Genomic DNA, 27,949 nt, shown 5'->3' on the forward strand with positions numbered 1-27,949 from the left:
TTATTGGGCTTAAGAATCAATAGCCCCAATTTTTTTCCTTCTAACTTTGAAGATATTGTTCCACTATATTTTAGGATTCCAATTTTGATTCTTTTTCGAGTGAAAGAGTGAAAAGCAGTCCAGTCTGTTGTTTAGTCATCCGTCTACTCTTATGTTTTAGGCACAATATTAGGCTACAGAAATTTAGAGAAGGTAATACTGATCTATAAACGATTGTCTGTGGAAAGAAGAGGAATCAAGTAACTGAATTTGCTTAAAATAATTTCCTTTGCAGGGGACACATTTAAACTAGATAGTGACACAGAAGCAGACATTTATTAGAGAATTTATAATCTTACCTAGTCCATATTCTGGTACTTATATAAAAATGTTAGATGGAATTTGATTAAATAAATCTGGACTAGATTAGAACTGCATAGAATTCGAAGAAATAAATGTATCTTCTCCCAATTACCAATACCTTTTATTTTGTTCTAGCATCTAAATAATTACCCTTCCCCTTATCAGATTTCCTAGGACAGAGGTTGGTAAACTAAGGTTGGCCATCTGTTTCTGTAAAGATTTATTGTAACAGCTATGTTCATTGATTTCTGCGTTGTCTGTGACTGCTTTCATAATATGGTGGCAGAGTTGAGTATTTGCAACAAAGATTACATGGCTCCTGAAGTCTAAAATATTTACTCTCTGGCTCTTTACAGAGAACATTTGCTGACTCTGATCTAGAACACGCATCAGCATGAATCAGCGCTTCTGTTAGTACACCTACAAGACCACGAAGGTAGGTTAAAACACCAAATCTTGACTTCCTTGGGGTGGTTGATGAGATTAATAATAAATTCGGAAACTCAGTTGACCTGTGTGTTATACAGAAAGAGTGGAAGCTTACCTCTCAATCTTGTACTGTTGTTAATAATCACTTGCCCTTTAAATTATTTCCTTTTTTCAGTCTTGTTTTTTTCTCATGTTCTGGGAGTTGTGCAATTCAGCATTGCGATTTTCATTTCTTTGACTGCATGATGTGAGGGAAGCTGGCATATTTGCTAATGTGCTGTTGTGTGGGCTCGGGCTGCTGATTGCTTTTGGCCTAGGTGCTGTGCAGAGCTCCAAGGTTTGGCTTTGTGAACACTGCCTGGCAAAGCGGAAACATTTTGTGAAATTTCACAAATGTCACACACACCCGCACACACACACATTTTCAATTGCAAAATTCTCCCCCTTGGCACACAATTTTCCCCAGGTTTTTGTTCTTCATAATAAATCTTTAACCATCTTTCTTCCTACGGGGGCATTTTAGTGGGTACACTTGCTTTTGCTTTGATAAAGCTTGCACTTAAAAGTCCTTGGTTTCCAGGGTGTTCTGATGATTTTCCCTTTCTCAAAAATTTAATGTGATCTTTTATTCCAAAGAGAAAGCAGCTTCATTTCAAGCCCAACTGTTCCCTCAGACAAAGATTCCCTGATTTAACTTCCAGCAAAAACCATTTTTTCAAGATGGAACCCATAGAAACCGATCTCTCAGATTCACCACCCTGAACCCAGAGTGAGACACAGGGAGTTGAATTCAGAGAAAAACTGGGCACATGTCATTCTTTTTGTGCATGAATTATAGCATCTAAAAAAGTATAAGAGTGCTTAATTCCAATAAAATTGCTTCTTGGTATATCTTTCAGTGCTTTCTTCACGGGTAGCTAAGAGCTCTTTAAAAACAAAAATAAGGTCTTTAAAAACTTTAGAATGAGGGGAGGGATATTATTGCCAGCGGATCACAGATGACGTTAAACCAGGGAGAGGTCAAACTTTTCTCTTTTTTTAATTAAATTTTATTTATTTATCGGCCATGCTGCGTAGCATGCGGGCTCCTAGTTCCCTGACCAGGGATCAAACTCATGCACCCTGCACGGGAAGTGCAGAGTCTTAAGCATCCGACCCCCGTGGAAGTCCTAGACTTCTCTTGAACTCAATCAGGATGTCACTGGGGGCTGGGCAGACTATTAATTTTATGGTTTTGGTATATCTGTTCTGAGCATTTGCCGATTTTAGGATATGCCTCTGGTTTAAGACAATTCTTCCAATTCAGCTCTCTGAATTTGTGTCTCTCCCGGCCTATGGCTCTGCTTTACAATTTCCTAGTGCTCTTACTGTTATTACCGGCAATGACCCCTCACCCTCATCCGTTCCTCTTGACCCCAGGGTCCTTGTACCTGTGAGCTGCCATCCTGGCAGCCTTGATTAGATGGGCTTGGCTCTCCCCCATGCCTGCCATGCCCTTCTTGGTTTAGACCTTTTCTGGTAACAATAATTGGGCAGTTGTCTGGATGCAAGGGGTTTAGGTGCAACCAAGCCAAATGGGACAGCCTCAGCCACCCTGTTTGAAACGCACTATATTTACTGCAGAACAGACGGCACACTTGAGAAACTCTAAAGAGAAAATTAATGTCTTTATTTTGTCAAGTTATAGATCCGGCCCCAACTGTTTAGGGGAAAAAAAATTAAAATGTTTCATCCAGTGCTCAGTGTTCTGGGATAATTGTTCAGAATTTGTCATGGAAATGTTAAGAGTTGACAGTCTGTGCTCCAGAGTTACACTGCCTGGGTTCAAACAATGACTTTGCCACTGAGGAGCTTCGTGACTCTGGACAAATTACATAGCTACTCTGCCTCAGTGTCCTCATGTGTAAACTAGGAAAAATATCTACTTCTGTGCCATCCAATTCAGTGTACACTAGCCCTGTATGATTATTTAAATTTGATTAAAATTAAATGAGGGTAACAATTTATTTCTTCAGTTGTACCAGCCACATTTCAAAGGCTTAATAAACAACATATAGTTAGTGGCTACTGTATTAGAGAAGAGAAAATAGAATGTTTCTAGCATAAAGTTCGATTCTATATCAAAGGGTTATTGTTGTTATTGAGTCTCTAAGTTGTGCCCGACTCTTTTGCAATCCCATGGACTGTAGCCCACCAGGTTCCTTTGTCCATGGGATTTCCCAGGCAAGAATACTGGAGTGGGTTGCCATTTCCTTCTCCAGGGGATCTTCCCAACCCAGGGATTAAACCCACGTCTCCTGCATTAACAGGCGGATTCTTTACGACGGCGCCACCAGGGAAGCCGTATCGAAGGGTTATAATGAGGAGTAAATGAGTTAATACATCTAAAGTGCTAAAACAATGCCTGGCCTGTAGAAAAGGGTCAATATATCTATCAGCACCATTATTTATATGCTTCTGTCCTTTCCTAACTCTTCTTCAAAATGGCAGCTGGGTCTACTGTGGAAGGGTAGGTTCACTCCACTTCCTGGTTATTAGTTTTTTAAAGGTTTTATTTCCTGTACCATCTTGTAAGCTTCCACGGGGCAGGGATTTCTTCTTTCTTAAAGAGAGACATTGTCATAGATGTGATGTGAGGGCTGTGCGTGAGGGCTATAGAGCCAAGCAGTCTGTTTTCTGCCTTAGGCAAAAAAGTAACTGTGTCCTTAGGCAAATTATTTACTCTTTCTCAATTTCTACTGATGTGAGGTAATAATATATAATATAATAAAATCTTTGAAGGTTGTTGGGAGAATTCAGTGAATTAACGTAAGTACTTAGAATGGGACCTGGCTTTGTTAAGTTCTCAGAAAGTATTACCTCACATTCATATTATTATTTCTGCTCTATCCTTGACTCTTTTTCAAAATGGCATTGGATGCTAGTGGAAAAAGTGTTTGGTTCACTCTTTACTGGTGGGGAGAGGTGTGGGAATCTTACAGCTCTTCTTGGTCTTTGGGATGATGTCTGTTTGTCCCTCTGTTGGGAATGGAATTGAAAGTGAAAGTCGCTCAGTTGTATGGTAGCCTTTCCCTTCTCCAGGGGATCTTCCCAATCCAGGGACTGAACCCAGGTCTCCCGCATTGCAGGCGGATTCTTTACCAGCTGAGCCACCAGGGAAGCCCGAGAATACTAGAGTGGGTAGCCTTTCCCTTCTCCAGGGGATCTTCCCAACCCAGGGATTGAACCCAGGTTTCCCACATTGCAGGTGGATTCTTTACCAGCTGAGTCACAAGGGAAGCCCAAGAATACTGGAGTGGGTAGCCTATCTATTCTCCAGCAGATCTTCCTGACCCAGGAATCAAACTGGGGTCTCCTGCATTGCAGGTGGATTCTTTACCAACTGAGCTATCAGGGAAGCCCCGGGAATGGAATTGGTGGTTGATTTAATCTATGGTTCAGTGTGCCTCAGCCTAGCTAGGCATCTACAATCCCAGCTTGTTGGTATGGTCATCCTTTGGGTCTCAATGATACCAAGACCCACTGTGTCTCTGCCGTATCTTACTTTTGGTTTCTGATTGGTAGTCACTCCCAGCCTCTACTGCAAAGTCTATTTCTATCTCATCATGGTTGGTCCCTGGGCATTCCATTCTTCTCCCCCAAGCTTTCGACCCCCTTTGGAAGAGCTTCAGAAACTTCTGGGCATCATACATATTGGATCCAAAGGTTGATTTCAATACAGGTAGTCTGAAACAGGGTTCCGGGCAAAATCCCCTGCCCTTGGTACTCCCTTAAATTTATCAAAACCTTCCCCTAGTCAATTCAGATGAAAATTATCCCTGTCATACCCTAGTAGTTGGTCTCAGCCTGTTTAGATTCTCTTAGAGGATGAGGTCATCCAGGGCAGGTCTCGGTGAAAATGAAATTTCTCATTCAGACATTCCTTACGACTGACAGCTGGTCCAGAGTGCCTTGAGGAGTTTTCGGATCATTATCTGACTCTCAGCTTGGAGATGCCTTGATAATGACTCCGCTCCCCATCACTTAGTCATGACTTGAGGTTGGAACTTGGCTTCGGGCTCGTATTTGTATCCAGACATAGCCAATGACCTGATACTCACGGATTCCATCCTTAACTGGTAACTGGAATTCTGGATTAGTGGGGTGAAAAGTTAATGAAGGAGAGCAGGAGATATACATGCATCAAATACGGTGAAAGTAGAGTTGGTATTTTGGCCACTGGTTGGATGTGGGAAGTAAGGAAGAGAAGATTCGAATCTTTAACTTCAAGGTGTTGAACTTTGTGTTTGGGAAGACCGATCACATGGAATTGATTGGAACTCATGTGAGTTCCAAATACATGGAACTCAAATATTAGCTATATAATGAATCTTTGCTGACTGTTCCAGTGTAGTTACTTGTTTTTGTTTTGTTTTGTTTTTTTAGGTTCTGAGAAGGTAGGTTCAAGGACCAGAACTAATGTTGAGATTTATGAGATTGTGTCTGATATATAACTGTGTTGAAAAATATAATAGGTAATAAGTTGGACATCTTATCATAATATCAATAATTGAGCTTTTCAAATAAAGCCATAAGTGATTGAAATAAAAGATAAAAGAGATTCTCCTCAGGAATAGTCATTTTTCCTTCATGACTTGGTGATCTGAGTAAGATACAACATCATTATTAGAGTCCAGTGTGTATCTCAGAAAGAAGAAGTTGCCTTTCTCTTTCTTAAATGAAAATTTGCATGGTATGTAAGATTTCAGGTGCTGTCATGGGAGAGTGATATACCCTTAGGTGGATATGAGTATTATTTGATGATGATGAGTACTTGATTTTTGATTTTCAGAATGGTGTTTATAACTACCCTGGTAATAGTAATTATTGATCCAAAGGCCAAAAAAAAAAAAAAAAGCCTAACTGTTAGATTTAAGAATACGAAGTTACACCTCCTAGAAAAGTGATCATTTTTAGTGGTTGTGAAAATGTTGAAATGACTAAAAAAACATACGGGGAACTACCAGCAGACCAATTCATGTGTTGCAGCTATTTAACTGAATTACAAATGCAAAATGAATTCTTTTCTCAGTTTCATTCCATTTAAACCCAAATGGCTATGTGAAATGGTGTCATACACCTGGTGAAAAGCTTTGCTTTTTAAAAATCTTATCGCTTCACCAAAGTGCCTGGTGTTGAACCAACAACAACATTCTTTCTGTATTTTTTTGAATGAGTTTACATTTTTCAGAATATTCTCCCTGTAAAAAGACTAAGCATCAAAATAAACTTAGTTTAATCCCTTTTTCCCCCCTCTTGGTTCTTTTGACATCAATCATGTTGCTGGTCATTGTCAGGAAAGGAAATGAAGAGGGATTTTTTTTTTTTTTTTACCTTAAACTCAGGAAAAACAAGGAGTAAAAAATATTTTTGTTATTGTTAAAAGTGGAAGACTATGTTGTAAAACAGTAAGAAGCACTCTTCCAACTGCTAAGAGGATGTAACCAAGAACGGAGGATCAAAACCCACAAATTAAAAACTTGGAACTAGACTTGGGAGGGCAACATGAAGAAAAACAGAAATAATGTTTAGTTGAGGCAGAAAAAAAAATTGAGCTCCCTTGTAAAAACAGATTAAAAATAATATTTGATGTATTGGGGAACATAAGCTATATTTAGTTACAACGAATTATATAAATTGGACATTGCAGACTGTTGGCCCTTGAGCTACATCTGGTATCCAGTTGTGTTTTATGTGATTTACCCACTCTTCCAAAAAAATTCCTATTGGCTACCAACATGTAAAACTTGGAGCATTCAAATAAAAATTAAGATTTTTTTTTTAGTTCTTTAGAAAAAGAAGACTCTGACAGCATTGGGCCTGAGTTTCTGCAAGGTGTCAGCTGGCAGGAACAAAAACCAACTGCTTCCTTTAGGTGGGGTTTGTGTCTTCCAGCTGATCCAGTCCCCACCACCCCCTGTTGCCTATCTTATGATGGGCTTGTTTCTCTTGTTTTTTTGTTACCTAGCCAGTCTCATTGGTTTTCCAAGCTTGCAACTCTTCTAGGTCGTTTATTCATCTTGTCATGATGGGATTATACATTCCTATGAAATGTCATGCTGTGACTGTGAGATTTATACAAGCACCGGGACTGGCATGCAGCCAGATGCAGGGCGTTTGGGGTGGTTCTGAGTGTGTTCCTCTCTGCCCTGCTATGCTTTGCTGAACTTTGCTGGCTCTAGTCTGCTCTGACTTAAATATCAGTGGGATTGACTTTGGCTTACTGTGACTGGTCAGTCCATTCAGAACAGAGCCAGTGATTCCAGAAATATTCTGGTTCTTGGTTGGCTTGATCTGTGGGATCAGGCCTGGAAAATACTTGTCCACTCACCATCTCCCTTGGAGAGTTCAGTTCAGTTTCTCAGTCATGTCTGACTCTTTGCGACCCCATGGACTGCAGCACGCCAGGCCTCCCTGTCCATCACCAACTCCTGGAGCCTACTCAAACTCATGTCTGAGTCAGTGATGCCATCCAACCATCTCATCCTCTGTCATCCCCTTCTCCTCCTGCCTTCAATTTTTCCCAGCATTAGGGTCTTTTCCAGTGAGTCAGTTCTTCGCATCAGGTGGCCAAAGTATTGGAGTTTCAGCTTCAGCATCAGTCCTTCCAATGAATATTCAGGACTGATTTCCTTTAGGATGGACCGGTTGGATCTCCTTGCAGTCCAAGGACTCTCCAGAGTCTTCTCCAACACCACAGTTCAAAAGCATCAATTCTTTGGTGCTCAGCTTTCTTGGAGAAGGCAAGGACTTTAGCTTACTCCTTTTTGAAAATGAGGACTCCGTGAAGGATAGAGTCAGTCGGTGGTCTGTATTCAAATATCCCTTGTTATAGGCGGTGGTATTGCAGGGAGTTAAATATAGAATGCCACAGTCCATATAAACAATGCCAGAATGGGTTAGTAAACTGGCGCATAAGTTAGAAACATCAGTGAAGACGTTGTGGGATATAAACAAGTTTAATTTCCCCATCATACTTTCAAAGTGTCTTCCAAATAAGAATCTATCTTGTAATGGTTCTGGCCTTCTGGGTAATTATGATTTAGCTGAGGAGTTGGGACACATGTGTTAATGAGCAGTGATAATATATGGCAGCATGTATGTGCCAAACAAATGTTATAGACAGTAAGTGGTGTGGGGGTTCGGAGGAAAGAGTTGTGTTGTGGGCTACATAATTTGGGGAGAACTTACTGGTTTTGTTTTGTTTTTAAATTTTTTGCGGCACCACATGGTGTGCAGGAACTTAGTTCCCCAACCAGGGATCCAACCCAGGCCCCTTGCATTGGAAGTACAGTCTTAACCATTGGATCGCAGGGGAGTCCCGGGGAGAACTTATTAAAGAACTAGCTTGGCCTTAACATGTATTCAAGAGCAGTTCTGATTTCAGGTTGTATCAGAATAATCACTTAGAGTAATTATTCAAGGGGTTGGTTCTGAAGCAAAAAGACTCTCAGAGCATAGAAACCGTCAAACTTCTTCAAAAAAATTCGAAACTCTTTAAACTCACTGGCTTCTCAGTTCAGTTCAGTTCAGTCGCTCAGTCATGCCCGACTCTGCGACCCCATGGATTGCAGCATGTCAGGCCTCCCTGTCCATCACCAACTCCCGGAATTTACTCAAACTAGCTCCTCAGTCAAATGAAATACATGTTAAAAAAGAAAAGAAGAACCAAGCCAGTCCATCATTGGCTAGTCTTTCAGCCTAATTCTCTGCTTGGAGAATCGGAGGTTTTCAACTAGAGACTATGTTTCTACTTCAGTCATCTTTCAACCGCCTTGGTTTAGAAGGAGGAAACTGGTGTGTTGCGAGAGGTCACAGAGCTGGGACGGTCTGGGAGGAAGTGCTCAGGGTGGGAGGTGCATCTCCCCGTGGAGGTTCCGCTTCCCACACAGCCTCCGAGCTGTCCTCATGCAGCTTTGGAACTAGGAGTGAGCCATTCTAATTCCAAGGCTCTCACCTGGGCCATGTCTGTCTCCCCTGGGTGCCTGGGACAGCTCTTAAAGTCAAACTGAGTGACATAGACATAAAGATTTATATAGAGAGAGAGCTGGGCAAACCTATTGTTGATTTTCTCTGAGTAGGTTTTTCTCATGGTGAATTACCTTCAGCGATGCATATTTTAAATTCTTTTTTGATAGAATTAAACAATCAAATCATGTCACTTGATGGCTCTATTCACGATTTACTTCTGGACCCCATGCAGCCCCCAGGTGGCCTTTTAAGCGAAAGCACTTAATTAGTTCCTGCAACCTTAGGGAATGTGGAATTACAAATACTGCTAGATTACTACAGCACATGTCTGGTTCATAATTTGTCTCTTCTGCTCATTTCCATCATGCAGTCAGTGCAGTGGTGTAGAGGACAGAAATACAGACAGCGAGGGGGTGCTTTTATAGTATTCCTTGAGTCAGCTTTTAAATAAGATCCATTAATTTATTCCTAACATAGAATATTTAGAAAATGATGAAATGCATTATGGAGCTCATTTTTGTATTGTGGCCCCATCATTTCTTTGAAGAATTATAAGTTTCTAGAAGTTAAGATACTCCAAAAATAAACATGACTGTGGAATCGCCCACTCTTTATATTGTCTGTGTCCCCAGACAACTGTATGCATAACTAAGAGATGGCCAATTAGTATTAGGAATTCATTGATACCTAAGCAGAGAGTTTATTCATATACTTTAACATTTTAAATATCATTCTTTCAAGTACAGCTTATGACTAGTTTGTTATGACAATCTGAGGGCATAAAAAGTTCAGGTTTATTTGAAAAAATGATTTTTGAATGGAGGGAATTCCAAAAGCTGAGGAAGTTAAAAAAAAAAACAAGTCAGAAATATTGCATTTTCATGACCTTTTCTTTCATGAGTAACTCAGAAAATTTGATTCAAACTTTCCAAAATAAATGTTTTTTTGGCTTGAGACTAAAGCTTAATTTTTGGTTCAAAAGGAGCTGTTGGTGGACTTTTTTTTGACAATATGAGAAAGGAAAGAAATTAGGGCCCCCAAAAGAGTAGTAGTTTTTGCCTTAATTAGGGAACAGGGACAGTGGCACCGTAATTACTGGAAATGAGGCATCCACATCATTCCTGTTATTTTGCCAGTAAATTTTTGACTTTGTCTTCCAAGGAAAAATGTGTGTGTATTCTGAAATGAAAAATCCCTTTTGATGTCATTAAGCCTACTGTCCATCTACGCTTTGTCTATGGGGAGGAAAGGGACATGGGTGAGCAAGATAGAATATATGTTTTAAATCATGAGATGGAAATCCAGACAGAAAGGTGGGAAGCGGAGGGTCTGCGGAAGATTAGGAGAGATGGTGAAGAGAAGTGAGAACTTGGGAGGTCATGGCCACTTTGCAGACACCTCTCCACACTCTCCAGTTCCAAAAGTAAGACACACTCCTGAGATCTCATGGATGGATGAGAGCATAGGAAGAAGACCCAAGAGGAAGGAGATTTCTGGAAGCTCTGCAAAGAAGGGGGAGGGAAAAGGGACTGGAAACTGTTAGCAGTATTCTGTTGGTGTTGTGTCATGTACTGCTGTCCAGTCTCCTCAGCCCACCAGTCTGGAACAAAAGTCAGCCTTCAGCATAACAGCAGACACTGGTGAGCGCTCCAGCAGTCACCTCCCTGAGAACAGCATGGTGTGAGGCCTGAACGCCAGCCCCAGGAGTCAGAAATACCACAGGGCCTGCCAGGGCCCACGGTGGCTCCTCATTACCTCTGAATGAACTGCTAGAAGACCAAGGACTGAGCTGAGAGATGAGAAGGCCGGAGAACTGGGCTGCAGTAGGGTTGGGAAGCCCCAGACACATCTCTGGCCACCTGGGGCTGGCTCCTGGCGGGGGTGGGGTGGCGGGGGGCAGTCCGCTCTCAGTGCCATCCTGGAGAGAACGGGACTGTGACTCAGATCCGCAGGCGGATGGTGGATGGTGGGCCTCTGATTTTCTCCTGGGGGTGGAGGAAAGCAGAAACAGTCATCTAACTCTTCAGTGTTGCACTGTTTCCTGAAAACTGCCCTCAACCATGGGCAGCTGAGATGGTGGCTGGGTCTCCACTAACTACACAATATGAGTTATCAAAGGTTAGTCACTGTTCGTTGCATGGTTCCCTTACTGCACGTCCATTAAGTAATTAATTGATTTTTAAAATATTTATTTATTTGACTGCATCAGGCCTTAGTTGTGGCACACGGCATCTTCGGGGCATCACGCAGGACCTTTCACTGTGGTGCAAGGATTCTCTAGTTGTGGGGCGCGGGCTCACTGGTTATAGCTGCCCCACAGCATGTGGGGGTCTTCTTGGACCAGGGATCGAACCCAGGTCCCTGTGGTGGCAGGCGATTTCTTAACCACTGCACCACCAGAGAAGTCCCTCTTTAATTTACATCACAGCAGTCAGCTGAGTGTCTGCCCATTGCCAGGGACATCGCCACACATTGACAGGAGACAAAAAACACTGGGTTCTTGACCTTGAGATGCTCACTGCTTAGTGTGGGAAACAAAAAATTTTGATATAAAGTATTAACCAGAGGGATAGAACCTTGCCTGAGAAGACCTTGACTCCAAGAAGGGACCTTTAGCTCAGCCAGGCTGGTGGGAAGACAGTGACTCATGAAATTGGCAACCGATGAGAAGAGGGTGGTAGGTCTAAAAAAAAAAATGGGGTTACTTAGCTCTTCATTTCACCAAATTTTTTAGCCTCCTTCAGCACATGCCCCTGCTTTGACTCAATCAAAATCTTGGAGTTGCCACCACTAGGGTGATTAATCCCTGTCCTAAATTCACTGGGAATGACCCACTCCCATCAGACTGCTTATTACTACCCAAGCCAGAAACCCACAGGGACATCCTAACCCCTCTTTCTCTCTCACCCCACACCAGCTGGTGAGTCTGCTAGTCACCAAGTCCTGACTCTCGTTGCAAATGCCTTTGGAATTGGACCCTCATTATGCCCTGTCTCTGCCATCTTTCCCTAGTTCTCATCTGCCCTCATTTACACTGCCCTCCTTAACTGACCCCTCATCCCACTCTCACTTCTGTTAACCGCTGCTGTGAAGGTGATCTAGAAAGAAATTTTACCATGAAATCTTACCATGTTACTGTCGTGCTCAAAATCTATCAGTGGTTTCCTTCTACAAATAGAATAAAAATCCAACTCTTTATCATGATCTAAAAAGTCCATCTAAAATAGTTGAACACGCGTGCTCAGACTCTTTGCAACCCCATGGACTATAGCCCACCAGGCTCCTCTGTCCATGGGATTTTCCAGGCAAGAATACTGGAGTGGGTTGCCATTTCCTTCATGGGATCTCCCTGACCCAAGGATTGAACCTGAGTGTCCTGCATTGACAGATGGATTCTTTAACCACTGAGTCACCAGGGAAGCCCATCTGATGAAATATATCTATGAAAAAGAATATGGATATTTACCATGTCATAGTTATACTGAGTGAACGAAACCAGAAAACAAACAAAAACAGAGTACATACTGTACATATAGGTTTGCTAGGGTGGGCATCATAGGCTGCGTTACTTAAACCATAGAAATTTATTTTCCTGCAGACCTGGAGTTTGGAAAGCTGATCTCTAGGTGTCGGCAGGGTTGTTTTCTCCTGAGCCCCTCTCCTTGGCTTGCAGATGGCCATCTTCTCCTCCCTATGTCCTCCCTCTATGTCTGTGTCCAAATCCTGGCTTTATAGAAAGATACCAATCATATAGGATTGGGGTCCACCCTAATGACCTCACTTTAATTTAATGATCTCTTTAAGGCCTTGATTTTTTGAATACTGTCTCATTCTGGGGGTGAGAACTAGAGGTGAGAACACTTGGAGAAACAAGATTCATCCCATAACCCTGCAAGAATCAATTTATATAAAATTCTAGAAAATTCAAGCCAATTTGTATGTGGAAAATTCTGAAAGAGATGGGAATACCAGACCATCTGACCTGCCTCTTGAGAAACCTATATGCAGGTCAGGAAGCAACGGTTAGAACTGGACATGGAACAACAGACTGGTTCCAAATAGGAAAAGGAGTACGTCAAGGCTGTATATTGTCACCCTGCTTATTTAACTTATTTAACTTATATACAGAGTACATCATGAGAAACGCTGGGCTGGAAGAAACACAAGCTGGAATCAAGATTGCCGGGAGAAATATCAATAACCTCAGATATGCAGATGACACCACCCTTATGGCAGAAAGCAAAGAACCAAAGAGCCTCTTGATGAAAGTGAAAGAGGAGAGTGAAAAAGTTGACTTAAAGCTCAACATTCAGAAAACTAAGATCATGGCATCTGGTCCCATCACTTCATGGGAAATAGATGGGGAAACAGTGGAAACAGTGTCAGACTTTATTTTTCTGGGCTCCAAAATCACTGCAGATGGTGATTGCAGCCATGAAATTAAAAGACACTTACTCCTTGGAAGGAAGGTTATGACCAACCTAGATAGCATATTTAAAAGCAGAGACATTACTTTGCCAACAAAGGTCCGTCTAGTCAAGGCTATGGTTTTTCCAGTGGTCATATATGGATGTGAGAGTTGGACGGTGAAGAAAGCTGAGTGCCAAAGAATTGATGCTTTTGAACTGTGGTGTTGGAGAAGACGCTTGAGAGTCCCTTGGAATGCAAGGAGATCCAATCAATCCATCCTAAAAGAGATCAATCCTGGGTGTTCATTGGAAGGACTGATGTTGAAGCTGAAACTCCAATACTTTGGCCACCTCGTGCGAAGAGTTGACTCATTGGAAAAGACCCTAATGCTGGGAAGGATTGGGGGCAGGAGGAGAAGGGGACGACAGAGGATGAGATGGTTGGATGGCATCACCAACTCGATGGACATGGGTTTGGGTAAACTCCGGGAGTTGGTGATGGACAGGGAGGCCTGGTGTGCTTCAATTCACGGGGTCACAAAGAGTCGGATACGACTGAGCAACTGAACTGAACTGAATAGTAACATGTGGAGGGATGGATTCTTAGAAAGTACAAAAAAGTCTGGGGGAGGTGATGGATGTTTTCATTATCCAGTCTCGGAGGTGATGTCATGGGTGTATCCTTATGTCAGAACATCGTACCTTTTATTTCTTTTAAACACTTTTCGTGCTGTGTGGCTTGCAGGATTTTAGTTTCCCGCCCAGGAAGTGAACCTGGGCCCCGGCAGTGAAAGGAGGTCCTACCCACTGGACCACCAGGGAATTCTGATTATATTCTGATTATATTTTCCTGACTGTATTCCACATTAGGTTCTTAGAAGATAGCGAGTATAATCCCTCTGTTCCACACTGAATCCTTGTTGCTTATGTATCTTGTATACAGTAGTTTGTATCTGTTAATCCCATTGTAGTTTGTCCCTCTCCCCATCCTTCTCTTCTTTGGTAACCATAAGTTTGTTTTTTATGGCTGTAATTCTGTTTTGAAGATAGATTTGTTCATCTTATATTTTTGATTCCATGTATGAGTGTTATAGGGATTCCCTGGTGGCTCAGATGGCAAAGTGTCTGCCTACAGTGCAGGAGACCTGGGTTCGATCCCCAGGTCGGGAAGATCCCCTGGAGAAGGAAATGGCAACCCACTCCAGTACTCTTGCCTAGAAAATTCCATGGATGGAGGAGCCTGGTGGGCTATAGTCCATGGGGTCGCAAAGAGTCAGACACGACTGAGTGACTTCACTTTCACTTTATGAGTGTTATAGTATTTATCTTTGCCTTACTTTGATAAGTATAATATTCTCTGGGTCCATCCATTTTGCTGTGCCTTGCTGAGTAATATTCATATATATATATATATATACACATACACACCACATTTAAAAAAATAATTTATTTGTTTTTGGCTGCGCTGGGTCTTCATTGCTATACAGGCTTTTCTCTAGGAGCAGCCAGCGGGGGCTACTCTCTGGTTGCAGTGCAGGGGCTTCTCTTTGCGGAGGCTTCTCCTGTTGTGTAGCATGGCCTGTAGGGTGCGTGGGCTTCAGTGGTTTCGACTTGTGGGCTCAATAGTTGTGGTTCCTGGGCTCCAGAGCACAGGCCCAATAGCTGTGGCACAGGGGCTTAGTTGCTCTGCGGCGAGTGGGGTCTTCCCGGATCAGGGATTGATCAGGGGCCAATGCACATTCCCTGCATTGGCAAGTGAATTTTTTTTTTTTTTTTTTTACTACTGAGCCACCAGGGAAGCCCTATATTACATTTTAAACCAATCAGCAAGATATATTTATGACAAGGAAATGATTGGCAATGATGAACTATTTTTACAGGGATCATGAAAAACTCCTAAGTCTGTAATGACTGGAAATCAGCTGAAGTGCTACTCAAAAGCTGAAAGCAAACTCAGCGTGTGCCCAGTATAGTTTAAGATGTGCTTTGAACAATGAAATTGGCAAGGCAGGCTCACTGATCTCTCTCTGGACACCTTTGGGGATTCTTTAAAATAAGATGTACTCTTATTTTCCCCTCCAGGACATTTCAGTGGATCCTCAAAGCTGGGAGATCTTTGGGAAAATCTCTCCAAATCGGGTGGGTGGTGAATCAAATCAGTTTGCTGTCCATCCTCCAGGGCACATTAGGGCATCCATCACCCTGGTCCTCCTCATCCTGGGACTGGGGATGAGGCATGCTGGGAAGTGGAGTTTAGACTTAATCGCCTTTGTTTTAATAAATGAGGCGATTTGGGGTCATAGAAATACCTGATGGTTCACAAAATTGTTGTTTTTACTGTTTCCCCAGGAGGCTTCTCATTACCTCTAATTACCATTTCACTACAGTAACATTCAAAACCTGTATAGAATTTTATAAACCTGGGACATAGTTCAACCAGAGCATTTGAGCAGTTACGCTTTCCCTTGGCTTTCAGGGCTAAAGCCATGTGGATATACCATGGGAGTGATGGTATAGAACAGGTTTGAGGTTCTCTGCTAAGAGTTCTCTTTCCTCGCCTCCTTCAGTGACGGGGGTGCGTGCTCCATGTGACAGCTGTGGGTTTCCCAAGACACCCAGCCATTGAAAGCAGGGCAGTTACCTCTCTTCTCTTTCCATTGCCAATTTCAGTCTCTGGAGGATATGGAATTATTACAGCCCCTTCCTGACTGTTGCTCAATAGGAGAGTAGCTGCCTGGGGCAGAAGGACAAGGAAGGAGCATATAAAAGTCTCTTTTTCCTGTCCTTAGAAAGTCACATAGCAATATACTGCACTTAAAGTAGGGTGAGTCTGATGTGAAGATTTCCCCCACTTTGATCTACTTTGCAGAAACAGTAAAGATTCATTGCATCCTCTGAGCTCTTTACATTAGATCACGGGTTGGCCAACCTTTTCTTTAAAGGGTCAAAGAGTAAATAGTTAATACTTTTGCAGGCCAACTGGTCTCTCTCAAAAGTACTTATTTCCACTGATGGGTTTTCACTGTAATGACAGTAAAAAAATGAAAACAGCCATAGACAATACATAAGTGAGTGAGCATGGTTGTTTTCCAACAAAACTTTATTTCCAAAAACAGGGGGTGGTTGGACTCAACTCACAGCTCATAGTTTGCAGGTACCAGCCTTTAGTAGATGATAGTAAATAAGATTCATAGCTTTCTTCTCTTTGTAGCATTGTCCTCTTCTTTGCCATCGATGTTTTTAGAGTTAGTTCTTGATGAAGTGTATTGTGGGACACATCATATTCGTATAATAATTAAAACTTGGAAAGGATGCTGCATTTGGGTAGGTAGGATGTTATTTCTACAAAATAAAACTCAGTTCCATCAGAGCTTAACCTTATTTGATGCTTATGTGAAAAAGCCCAGGGAAAGTTAATGCAAAATTTCCTCCATGGATAATTTAAAATGTAATTATTTAGGATTTTTCACATGTGTCATATTTTACCTTGTCAGTTTTCCCAGTGCTCAGCCAACTAATGATAATATCCTTTTTTTTCACGCAGATGATGACAATCATAATAGTAGCTAATGGTAATACTCTCACTTCCTTATTCCTGGTTATGTCTCAGGAATAATCTTTAAAACCATTTCTTTAGGATCATCAGTTCAGCTCAGTTCAGTCTCTCAGTCGTGTCTGACTCTTTGCAACCCCATGAACCGCAGCACGCCAGGCCTCCCTGTCCATCGCCAACTCCCGGAGTCCACCCAAACCCATGTCCACTGAGTCAGTGATGCCATCCAACCATCTTATCCTCTATCATCCCTTTCTCCTCCTGCCCTCAATCTTTCCCAGCGTCAGGGTCTTTTCAAATGAGTCAGCCCTTCGTATCAGGTGGCCAAAGTATTGGAGTTTCAGCTTCAACATCAGTCCTTCCAATGAACAGTCAGGACTGATCTCCTTTAGGATGGACTGGTTTGATCTCCTTGCATTCCAAAGGACTCTCAAGAGTCTTCTCCAACACCACAGTTCAAAAGCATCAATTCTTCGGCACTCAGCTTTCTTTATCATCCAATTCTCACATCCATACATGACTACTGGAAAAACCATAGCCTTGACTAGATGGACCTTTGTTGGCAAAGTAATGTCTCTGCTTTTTAATATGCTATCTAGGTTGGTCATAACTTTCCTTCCAAGGAGTAAGCGCCCTTTGATTTCATGGCTGCAGTCACCATCTGCAGTGATTTTGGAGCCCAGAAAAATAAAGTCAGCCACTGATTCCGCTGTTTCCCCATCTATTTGCCATGAAGTGATGGGACCGGATGCCATGATATTATTTTTCTGAATGTTGAGCTTTAAGCCAACTTTTTCACTCTCCTCTTTCACTTTCATCTAGAGGCTCTTTAGCTTTTCTTCACTTTCTTCCAGGATGGTGTCATCTGCATATCTGAGGTTATTGATATTTCTCCCGGCAATCTTGATTCCAGCTTGTGCTTCCCCCAGTCTGGCGTTTCTCATGATGTACTCTACATATAAGTTAAATAAGCAGGGTGACAATATACAGCCTTGACGTACTCCTTTTCCTATTTGGAACCAGTCTCTTGTTCCATGTCCAGTTCTAACTGTTGCTTCCTGACCTGCATACAGGTTTCTCAAGAGGCAGGTCAGGTGGTCTGGTATGCCCATCTCTTTCAGAATTTTCCACAGTTTATTGTGATCCACACAGTCAAAGGTTTTGGCATAGTCAATAATGCAGAAATATATGTTTTTCTGGAATTCTCTTGCTTTTCTGATGATCCATCGGATGTTGGCAATTTGATCTCTGGTTCCTCTGCCTTTTCTAAAACCAGCTTGAACATCTGGAAGTTCATGGTTCATGTATTGCTGAAGCCTGGCTTGGAGAATTTTAAGCATCACTTTACTAGCATGTGAGATGAATGCAATTGGTGTGACCCAAATCTTTTCCTGAAAATTCAAATGAAGGTTTATAAAAATCTAAATGACACGGTCTATCTGATAACATAGATTAATGGTAACCAAAGAAAGAAAGGAAGCATTCTTTGTAAAATACTTGTAAGGTAAGAGTTTCCCTGATGGCTCGGATGGTAAAGAATCCACCTACATTCGGGAGACCTGGGTTTGATCCCTGGTCGGGGGAGGGCATGGCAACCCACTCCAGTACTTTTGCCTGGAGAATCCCATGGACAGAGAAGCCTGGTGGGCTAGTCCATGGGGTTGCAAAGAGTCGAACATGACTGAGCGACTAAGCACAAGGTAGTCTCCACTTGGCAACTCTGACAACTAGCCAAAGCCTTTGACTGTGTGGATCACAACAAACTGTGGAAAATTCTTCAAGAGATAGGAATACCAGACCACTTGACCTGCCTCCTGAGAAATCTGTATGCAGGTCAAGAAACAACAGTTATAACTGGACATGGAACAACAGACTGCCTCCAAATCGGGAAAGAAGTACGCTAAAGCTGTATATTGTCACCTTGCTTACTTAACTTATATGCAGAGTACATCTTGAGAAATGCTGGACTGGAGGAAGCACAAGCTGGAATCAAGATTGCCGGGAGAAATACCAATAACCTCAGATATGCAGATGACACCACCCTTATAGCAGAAAGTGAAGAAGAACTAAAGAGCCTCTTGATGAAAGTGAAAGAGGAGAGTGAAAAAGTTGGCTTAAAATTCAACATTCAGAAAAATAAGATCATGGCATCTGGTTCCATCACTTCATGGCAAATAGATGAGGAAAAAGTGGAAACAGTGACAGACTGTTTTTTGGGGGCTCCAAAATCACTGCAGATGGTGATTGCAGCCATGAATTGAAAAGACACTTGCTCCTTGGAAGTAAAATTATGACCAACCTAGACAGCATATTAAAAAGCAGAGACATTATTTTACCGACAAAGGTCCATCTAGTCAAAGCTATGGTTTTTCCAGTAGTCATGTATGGATGTGAGAGTTGGACTATAAAGAAAGCTGAGCGCTGAAGAATTGATTCTTTTGAACTGTGGTGTTGGAGAAGACTTTTGAATGTCCCTTGGACTGCAAGGAGATCCAAGAAGTCCATCCTAAAGGAAATAAGTCCTGAATATTCATTGGAAGGACTGATGCTGAAGCTGAAACTCCAATACTTTGGCTACCTGATGCAAAGAACTGACTCATTTGAAAAGACCCAAATGCTGGGAAAGATTGAAGGCGGGAGAGTAAGGGGACGACAGAGGATGAGATGGTTGGATGGCACCATCGACTCAATGGACATGAGCTTGAGTAAGCTCCAGGAGTTGGTGATGGACAGGGAAGCCTGGTGTGCTGCAGTCCATGGGGTCACAAAGAGTCGGACACGACTGAGCGACTGAACTGAACTCGACAATGAGCTAGGCTCTTCTAGCCCCAGTGCAGACTCTTTCCTAAGCTCATGTACCCACTCGACAGTGGATGCCCTACTTGGATGTCTAATAGATATCACCCCAATAGTGACTGAGCTTCCCTGGTGGCTCAGATGGTAAAGAATCGGCCTGCAATGCAAAAGACCTGGATTAAATCTCTGGGTTGAGAAAATCTCTTGGAGAAGGGCATGGCAACCCAACCCATTCTTGCCTGGAGAATCCCATGAACAGAAGAGCCTGGTGGGCTACAGACTGTGGGGTCTCAAAGAGTCGGACATGACTGAAATGACTTAACATGGACGCACGCACCCTAGGTTACTGAAATGCTTCTGAAAGCTGATGAATTTAAGCATATCTGTGGATTTATGGAGAAGGGTTCAATTTCTGTAATGTTATTATTTCAGTCCTTGCTTCATTCTTTTGCTGGTGGAAGCAATTATAATTTTGTTTTCTTGGCGTGTTACATGAAAGTACAGTTTCGCAGTGAGGGAATCAGAAGTAGATCCTGTTTTCATGAGCTTGCCGTATTTATGAGGAGGGAAGGCTAATGAGGAAAACAAAAGTGTTTAAGACTGTGTATCGGTATTATTAACATGTTTCTTCAGATGTATCATGCATTGGAAATTCAGGAGCTGCTGCTGCTGCTAAGTTGCTTCAGTCATGCCTGACTCTGTACGACCCCATAGACAGCTGCCCACCAGGCTCCCCTGTCCCTGAGACTCCCCAGGCAAGTATACTGGAGTGGGTTGCCATTTCCTTCTCCAATGCATGAAAGTGAAATGTGAAAGTGAAGTTGCTCAGTCGTGTCCGACTCTTAGCGACCCCATGGACTGTAGCCTACTAGGCTCCTCTGTCCATGAGATTCTCCAGGCAAAAGTACTGGAGTGGGGTGCCATTGCCTTCTCCTTGGGAATTCAGGAGAGGAGAGGTCAAAGATTGGAGCCAGAAATTAAGAGAATGAAGTTGGGAGATGGGGAGTATTATTGTGGAATGAACCTTGGGAAAACACCAGGTATTCCATGTCATGTGTATGTATAGCCGCTTACTGAGCCTTCCACGTTTTGTCTGAGTGGCTTGTTGTTGTGTGAATGAAGGATAATTAGGCTCTGGTTTTGGGGATATTTTAGTTCTTTTGCCATATAAATTCACTTTTAAAATTCTGTGCTCACGTTGAGGGCATTTCATGGTGACTTCTAAACTTTTTCCTCTTTTTCACTAATAATATATATTGCTGGCCCTTTATTTATTTTTGTCATTTTTCAGCCGGCATAGCACCCGTGTAGGTAGGTCAAATGAGGAAGGATGCTGACATAGGGAGGCTACTTCCAACAGAAATGGGCATCAGGGTCTTCCGGTGTCAGATCTCCCAGTGAGTAGCCATAATGATGACCTGCGGGACAGAGCGCGCAGGAGAAGGAGGAGGAGGCAGCAGGTGTTAGAGGCTGTGCTGTTTAATAATCAAGAGGGTGATGCTCTGCTAGCTGGGTGGGGCAAGAACACTGTCTTGCCAAAAGAGGACCAAACCACAAAGATAATATCATCAAGAAGAGAAACGGAAATGGCTCATCTCTTGGGACATTTCATCTCCACCCAGAGGGAGTTCTTGGGACTTCCCTGGCCATCCTGGGGCTAAGATTCTGCCTTTCAGTGCAGCAGGTGTGGGTTTGATCCCTGGTCAGGGGGCAAAGATCCCACAAGCTTTGCAGCCCCCAAACCAAAACAGAAACAATACTGTAATATATTCAATAAAGACTTTAAAGATGGTTCATATCCCCAAAATTAAAAAAAGTAGTTCTCCCTGACTGCTTGTGCAACCCCCCGATACTTCGAGGAAGCTAAGGCACTTGAGAACAAGATTCCTGGGGCCTTTGTCCCCAACACTCTTCTTGTACTCCTCATGTATTTTTTTTAAAGTACCAGTGGTCCCAAGAGCACCATAATTTACAGTTGTGTGAGTTCATGCAGATTAGCCATTTGGTCAGTTAGACGGTGGTATTTGAAGCTGTTCCATAAAGAGGACTGTTTGGGACAGGCGTCGGGGGGCCCTGGGTAGGAGCTGGCACCCAGGGTCTTGGAATGACGAAGCTCAGGTGGTACCTGAGCCGGATCCTCACCTCATCTCGCTGTTAATCAGTTTCTGGCATTCTCCCACCAATGACTTTCTTTAGAAAATGGGAAATGGACTGGGCTCAGAAGCAGGAACGACAGCCCAGACTGTCATTGCTTTTCAGAGCGCACACGACAGCCTACGAGTCTATATGTGTGGGGTGCAGAGAATTATCATCACAGTTGAGCCCAGCACCCAGTTTAGGCATTCAGCTTTTTAACCTCTTTTCCAAAACCCTGAGTTCATATGGGTTCATTATCAAAATGTTCATTATGTCTAATTATACCCCCCATTTTTCTAAACACCACGGTTACAATGATAAAATGAAATAACAGATGTGAGACAGATTCATGCCATCCCTCCTTTAGAGTGCCTCCTCTCACTACCTCAGCAAATATTCATGGTGGGACATTTCAAAAATTATATGGAAGGAAATAAAAAGTAACTACTGTCCCTTTACCTAGTAAAAAGCACTGGTGACAGTTTGATGTGTATGCAATACAGTTTTGTATCCTTTGGATAGTTTGCAGTTTATCTAGATGATACATTGGTTTCTATTGTTCTAAGTTGTATATATCTTATTTCCCCTATTAGAGTGGAGCTCTTTGAAAGAAAGATCAATTTCCTGCAACAACTAGCATTGTATTTTAAGTTAATTTACACTGGTGGTTGCGATTGCTAATTACTGCTGAGTATCCATTCTCCCCTTCCTTCTCAATAAAGAATGCTATTAGACAGCAGTAATCCCAGTTTAAAAAACTTTTTAAAAGCCAAAGACACTCTATTTCCCAGACATCCTTGCAGATGATGAAGCCATTAAAAAAGTTGGAGTCATTGGGTAGAACTTCTGGGAAATTTCCTTAACTCAGGTGGCAGGCATGTATTTTTCATTTCCTCTTTTTGTCTCATCTTGCCTGAATTTGAATGTATTGGCTGGAGCTATAGCAGCTGTTTTGGAATCATAAGAGAAAGGTCAAGAAAATCAGAGGGCCTTTGACCCTGACACTTTGAACCATTAGCTGAACTAACATTAAAATTGTTGACGCAGACCTTTAGTTACATAACAAAAATACACTCTTGTGTGTTTAATCCACTATATTGCAGTCTAGCCAGCAGCTGAACTCAATTCCAAACTCACACCATCATACCACTTTATTTCAAGAAAGGATTTAACCACCAATGCCTCTTTATACATCATTGTATTTTCAAAAGCAATAGGCATTGTGTATCTTCCCAGTGGTGTTTTATAAATGTGTCTTGAATGAACTCTAGAGAGTTTAAATTCAACCTCACCAGTAGCCTCATCTTCCTCCAGTGCCTGACTTTACCATTTTCTTGAACCCCATTAATTAACATTTTTTTTTGAATCAGAAAAATATAATGGTTCAAATCTATAACAGATATTCATTCTGGGAAATGTCCACCTAAGTTTTTATTTATTTTGGGATAGCCTTTCTTCTGTAGCTTCTGATGTTTTATTTCTCTCAATTCGATGATCATTAAGTGCTACACCATAAAAATAATACCATAAAATTTTCAATATGTTTAACATATCAGGAACTCAGTAACTCTTTTGTTCTCATTTTACCCACACTCTAGCATGGGATAAAAATAGTCTAAATGACTTAGGTTCTAAAAATAAGATTGAGATGAGAAAGAAATGTCTTGCTTCCCATTGCTAACTAGTCTCTATCCTCAAGATGTATTAAAGGTTTTATTTAGTGTGCAAGCTCTGCTTAGTGGGTGGAACACAGTTGACTGTCTGGAGAACCGTGTTAAGTAGGATTCTGCAGCCTCATTAAGACTCAGCTGTCCAAAGGGCAGTAATTGGATTAGCTATCCTGTTGTAGACAAGAGGATAGAGTTGTCTGTGGCAACTCGTGTACCTGGTATTTGCCATCCCACACGTGCGTGTGTGTGTGCTAAGTTGCTTCAGTCATGTCTAACTCTTGAGACTCTATGGGCTGTAGCCTGCCAGGCTCCTCTGTCCATGGGATTCTCCAGGCAAGAATACTGGAGTGGGTTGCCATGCCCTCCTTCTTCCCGACCCAGGGATTGAACCTGCATCTCTTAAGTCTCCTGCATTGGCAGGCAGCTTCTTTACCCACTGAGCCACCTGGGAGATCATCCCAGATACCAAGACAGATTTCCTTATACACACATGAACGTGCGCACACATGCATACACATACACACACACAGAGCTGAAAGGCATCACATTCTTTAGAAGGAGTTCCCTAATCCCAGTCTTTCTCTGCCAATCTTTTCCCACCCTTTTAGATTTATTCAGTCTAATTTTTTTATTCATGTAATGTATACACACATACTGTATGTGTGTATGTGTGTGTATGTGTGACACATGTATACATATATATATTTTTTCTGTGTCCCAATTTAGATTGGATTCCTTAGGCTAAATCATCCATCTATTCTGAGTTTGTCTTTTATAGAATTACTAGAATCACAACATGGTCACACTGTATGCTAGGGTAAAGTTTTCTGATGACAGCATGCTTCTGAATTCACTGGATAACCATAAGTGTGGTATTGTTTATATTTCATCCTTTCTAGGAGGAGGAGATGGTGGATGGCATCTTAAAGCCCCTTTCAAATATTCAAGTGTACAAAGGCTCAGGCCAGGGGCTGACAAACTTTTCTTATAAGGAGCCAGCTAATAAATATTTTAGTCTTAACAGGCTATGTAGTCTGTTACACAGCTACGCAGTTCTACAACTGTAGTTCAAAAGCAGCGGTAGCAGCAGTGGACAATATGGAAATGAGTGGGCATGGCTGTGTTCAATACCACTGGGGAGGGTGGGAAGAGGGTTTGACCCCTAAGTCTCATTTGCTGACCTCTGCAGAGGGAATTCGAAGACTGGCAAGGTTCCCTACAGGGAACTTGGGTAAACTTCAGTCTATGTCTGCACATCCTTTAATTATCTGTGATGTTATGATGATGATGGTGCCTATCTTCTAGAGGTGCTGGGAGGATTAAATGAGCTGATAGTAGGTGCACCATATCTGGCCACAAATGGACCTCTCAATTGATCATCTGGATGGTTTATCCCCGCTGCGCTCTCACCTCACCCACCTGCAGGCTCAGTGAGTGGAACGTGTGAGGCAGCAGAGCTGTTAGAGGTGGGAGAGCGATGTCCCCCTTAAGGAGGATGCTGATGCTGAGCCCCGGGTCACTCTTCTCATGTGAGACAGGGCTTTTCTTATTGCCAAGTCTTCTGAGTTTTCAGGAGAGGACAGAAATCTGTATTTTAAGTAAAAGTTTCCACTTTCAAAACTTTTGAAAATATTTAAAATTTTACAACATGGTAGGAGCTTATAAATGATCCAAGTATAAGGGTCAAGAGATGCCATTATATGACCTTCGTGCACTATTCCCAGGGTCAGGATACTAAGTAAACGGTATAGTTCAGGGACTTGGAAACAAGGTAATGTCAATATCCAGCCAGGCCTCACATATCCCGTGCTTAAGTGCTAAGCTCTCAGTACTTCAATTAACCATCATAACAACTAGATTTGTTTACTCAGTAGATACTAATGACTGTGTCCTCTGTTCCCGGCACTGGTCTGCACAAAGCGCATCTAACAGGAAACGGGACAGAAAAAAAGTCCCTGCCTTCATGAAGCTTTTATTCCACGAGATCAGTAGGTTCGTAAACATCCGTGCAGAGGGTGAGCCTTCCCCGGGGGTCCCGTGGTTACGATCTCGCCTTCCAGTGCAGGAGGCTCAAGTTCAGTCCCTGGTCAGGGAACTAAGACCCCACATGCCTCGGGGCCAAACCCCCAAAACATAAAACAGAAACAAAATTGTAACAAGTCAATAAAGACTTTAAAAATTGTCCACATCAAAGAATCTTAAAAAATAAAAAGAAGATATGTGGAGGAACTAGCAATGAAGAGTGACCTTTAGAGGAAATGATGCTGAGAGCTGAATCGTTTCTTCCTGGAGTTGCAAAGGATTATCAGCAAACATGAAGGATTATAAATAGGAAGACTACAAATTAACGACATAGAGATGTCACTGACGGGCTGTGCTCTGGCTTCCCTGAGGATAAGTAGGAGGAAACCTGATCCATTTCCAGGACAGGGGTTTAAGTAAGACACCAGGAAGAACTTCCCAAGAGCATGGTTGTTAAAGAGAAGCAGGTGGCTAAAGTTGATTGAGAACCCTCTTCCCTGGAGAGCTTTAGGAGCGGCAAAGTCGACATTCATCCAAACATAGAGTCTCTCGTGGAGGCCGGGAATTGGACTGGAGCCAGGAAGCCTGAGAACCTCCGTGAAAGATTTTAAATTTCTAAATTTCTTACTTAGGTCTACAGAGTCATCGTCTTTAAAGTTAAAAACAGTTTGTGCCTAGAAAGATCTCTTCTCTCATAGATGAGGCTCCATGGATGAGCTCATGTAAGGAATGCGTTTTTTAATTTTAGCAGTTTCTATAAATGGGTTTTCTAAACCTCAAGCTCAAGTTGTTACCACGACGGGGAACATGGAGATAATTTTTCATTCTTTCATGCTATGCTGAATGTCAGCAGTGAAGGCTCCTAAAAATAATCATACCTTGTATTTATATAGCACCTTTCCCGGAGGTTCTCAAACTGCTTTGCAGACATCATGTAATTAATTCCTATAAAGCATCCTGAAGACAGTGGTGTAATATCAAGTTAATATTTGTCTTATATATAGAAGTAATGCATTTTATACTTATATATTATATTTATATTGTGTTCAGTAAACTCTATATCAGGCATAGGGTTTGCTGCCTGAAACCACTTTCTGCTTCCTGTGTTGCACAGGTTGACAAGCAGGAGAGAAAATAAGTGCAGATGAGTAAAATCAGTTCAGGAAGGTAAGAGCACATGAGCAAAGAGAAATTCACTCCAGGCTACTGGAAATTGGTGAAAATGTCAATTATTTCTAGGGTTCATGGGAAGCCATCACAGGAATATGAGAAGAAAGAATGGAAAGGGAATTCTAACACCTCCAAAACAATCTGTATAACTTACTCAAACCAGTAAGTGAGAGAGAGCAGGGCTGGAACATGGCAGGTGACGCTGTTTATTGCTGTTTCTGTGCCAAGTCTCCCCTTTCTCAGCCCTCTTCTCCCCACGGGGCCACACAGATTCCCTTGGACACGCTTTTATCTTCATCTTTCTCAGTTCATCTTTTCTGCACTTTCAGAAAAGGTTCTTACAGGAACCCACTTGCCATCAGTCATAAATACTTTAGTGTGAACTTAGGCCAGGACAACCTCTCTCAGTCATTTTGACCCTTTACATGTGCCTGAGTGCTAAGTCATTTCAATCTTTGTGACCCTATGGACTGTCGCCTGCCAGGCTCCTCTGTCCATGGGATTCTCCAGGCAAGAAGACTGGAGTGGGTTGCCACACCCTTCTCCTGGAGGTCTTCCCAACAAAGGATCGTACCCTGGTCTCTTATGTCTCTTGCATTGGCAGGTGGGTTCTTTACCGTTAGCGCCACCTGAGAACCCATTTGCCGTTAGCTATAGACACTTTTGTATGAACTTAAGTCAGGAGAGCCTCTCCCAATCATTTTGACCCTTTACACCTCACCTCTAATTTTGCCACGCAAGGATTAAGTGAGTGAATTTGCACCCCACCTCTTAGAATAGCACCAGACTTGTAGTAAATGTTTATGCAACTTGTTACTAGTAGTGTTTGCAAAAACATCAGGCCTGGTTGAGCAGCAATGATAGAAGACTGGCTTCCTGCAAACATGGGTGCATCCTTCATATCAGACTGCAAAGGGGTAGCCTTTGATTCCATCAATACATCAAACCTGCCCTGGCAGCAAATACAGCAAAGGAACTGTCTCCTTGGCCTCAGCAGATGGCTGGAAAATGGACAGAGGAGAGAGGGAGGGAGGTCAGATGTGAGGAGTGTTACTGGGGTAGGGGGATGGGGTGCTGTGTATGATGATAAATTGGACAGAGAGGAAAAAGGGGAGGGAAACTCTGCGGAAGACCCCCAGGTCCCAGCTTGGAAGGGTGGGCAGTCAACTGCTATGGAGCATGGCATGTAGGTTTGGAGAGGGAAACTGTTTATGTAGGCTCCAGCTTGTGGCCGGCCCAGCAGGCTGCCTGCAGGTTTACAGCTGAACATTACTGTCATGGCACTCTCTGCTCTGGAGGAGCCAACAGGAGGGAATGGCCAGGGACGTTTCCGCCAGCCCAGAGGTTCTGGCGCCGCTCTTGAGTGCTTTCGAATTGGCAAGAGTGGTCTGATGATTTTCCGCAGGCCAGCT

The 27,949-nt window shown here is 42.5% G+C and overlaps 1 protein-coding gene across 16 annotated transcripts in view; it reads left to right on the forward strand.

Annotated features, from left to right (window-relative positions):
- Positions 1-27,949, forward strand: part of LOC145534726 (uncharacterized) — a 432,243-nt gene that overhangs the window by 83,707 nt on the left and 320,587 nt on the right. For 12 of the 16 annotated variants that reach the window (XR_014074924.1, XR_014074909.1, XR_014074921.1 and 9 more), the window contains one exon: positions 699-778. The gene's annotated coding sequence lies outside the window, so the exon portion shown is untranslated. Of the gene's footprint in view, positions 1-698; positions 3,884-3,946; positions 5,668-27,949 lie in introns of those variants that run through there. The other 4 variants (XR_014074923.1, XR_014074912.1, XR_014074915.1 and 1 more) reach the window with 3 other exon arrangements.

Source organism: Giraffa tippelskirchi, chromosome 14, assembly GCF_054371585.1.
Source record: "Giraffa tippelskirchi isolate mGirTip1 chromosome 14, T2T-mGirTip1v1.2.pri, whole genome shotgun sequence".
NCBI classification, from domain to species: domain Eukaryota; kingdom Metazoa; phylum Chordata; class Mammalia; order Artiodactyla; family Giraffidae; genus Giraffa; species Giraffa tippelskirchi.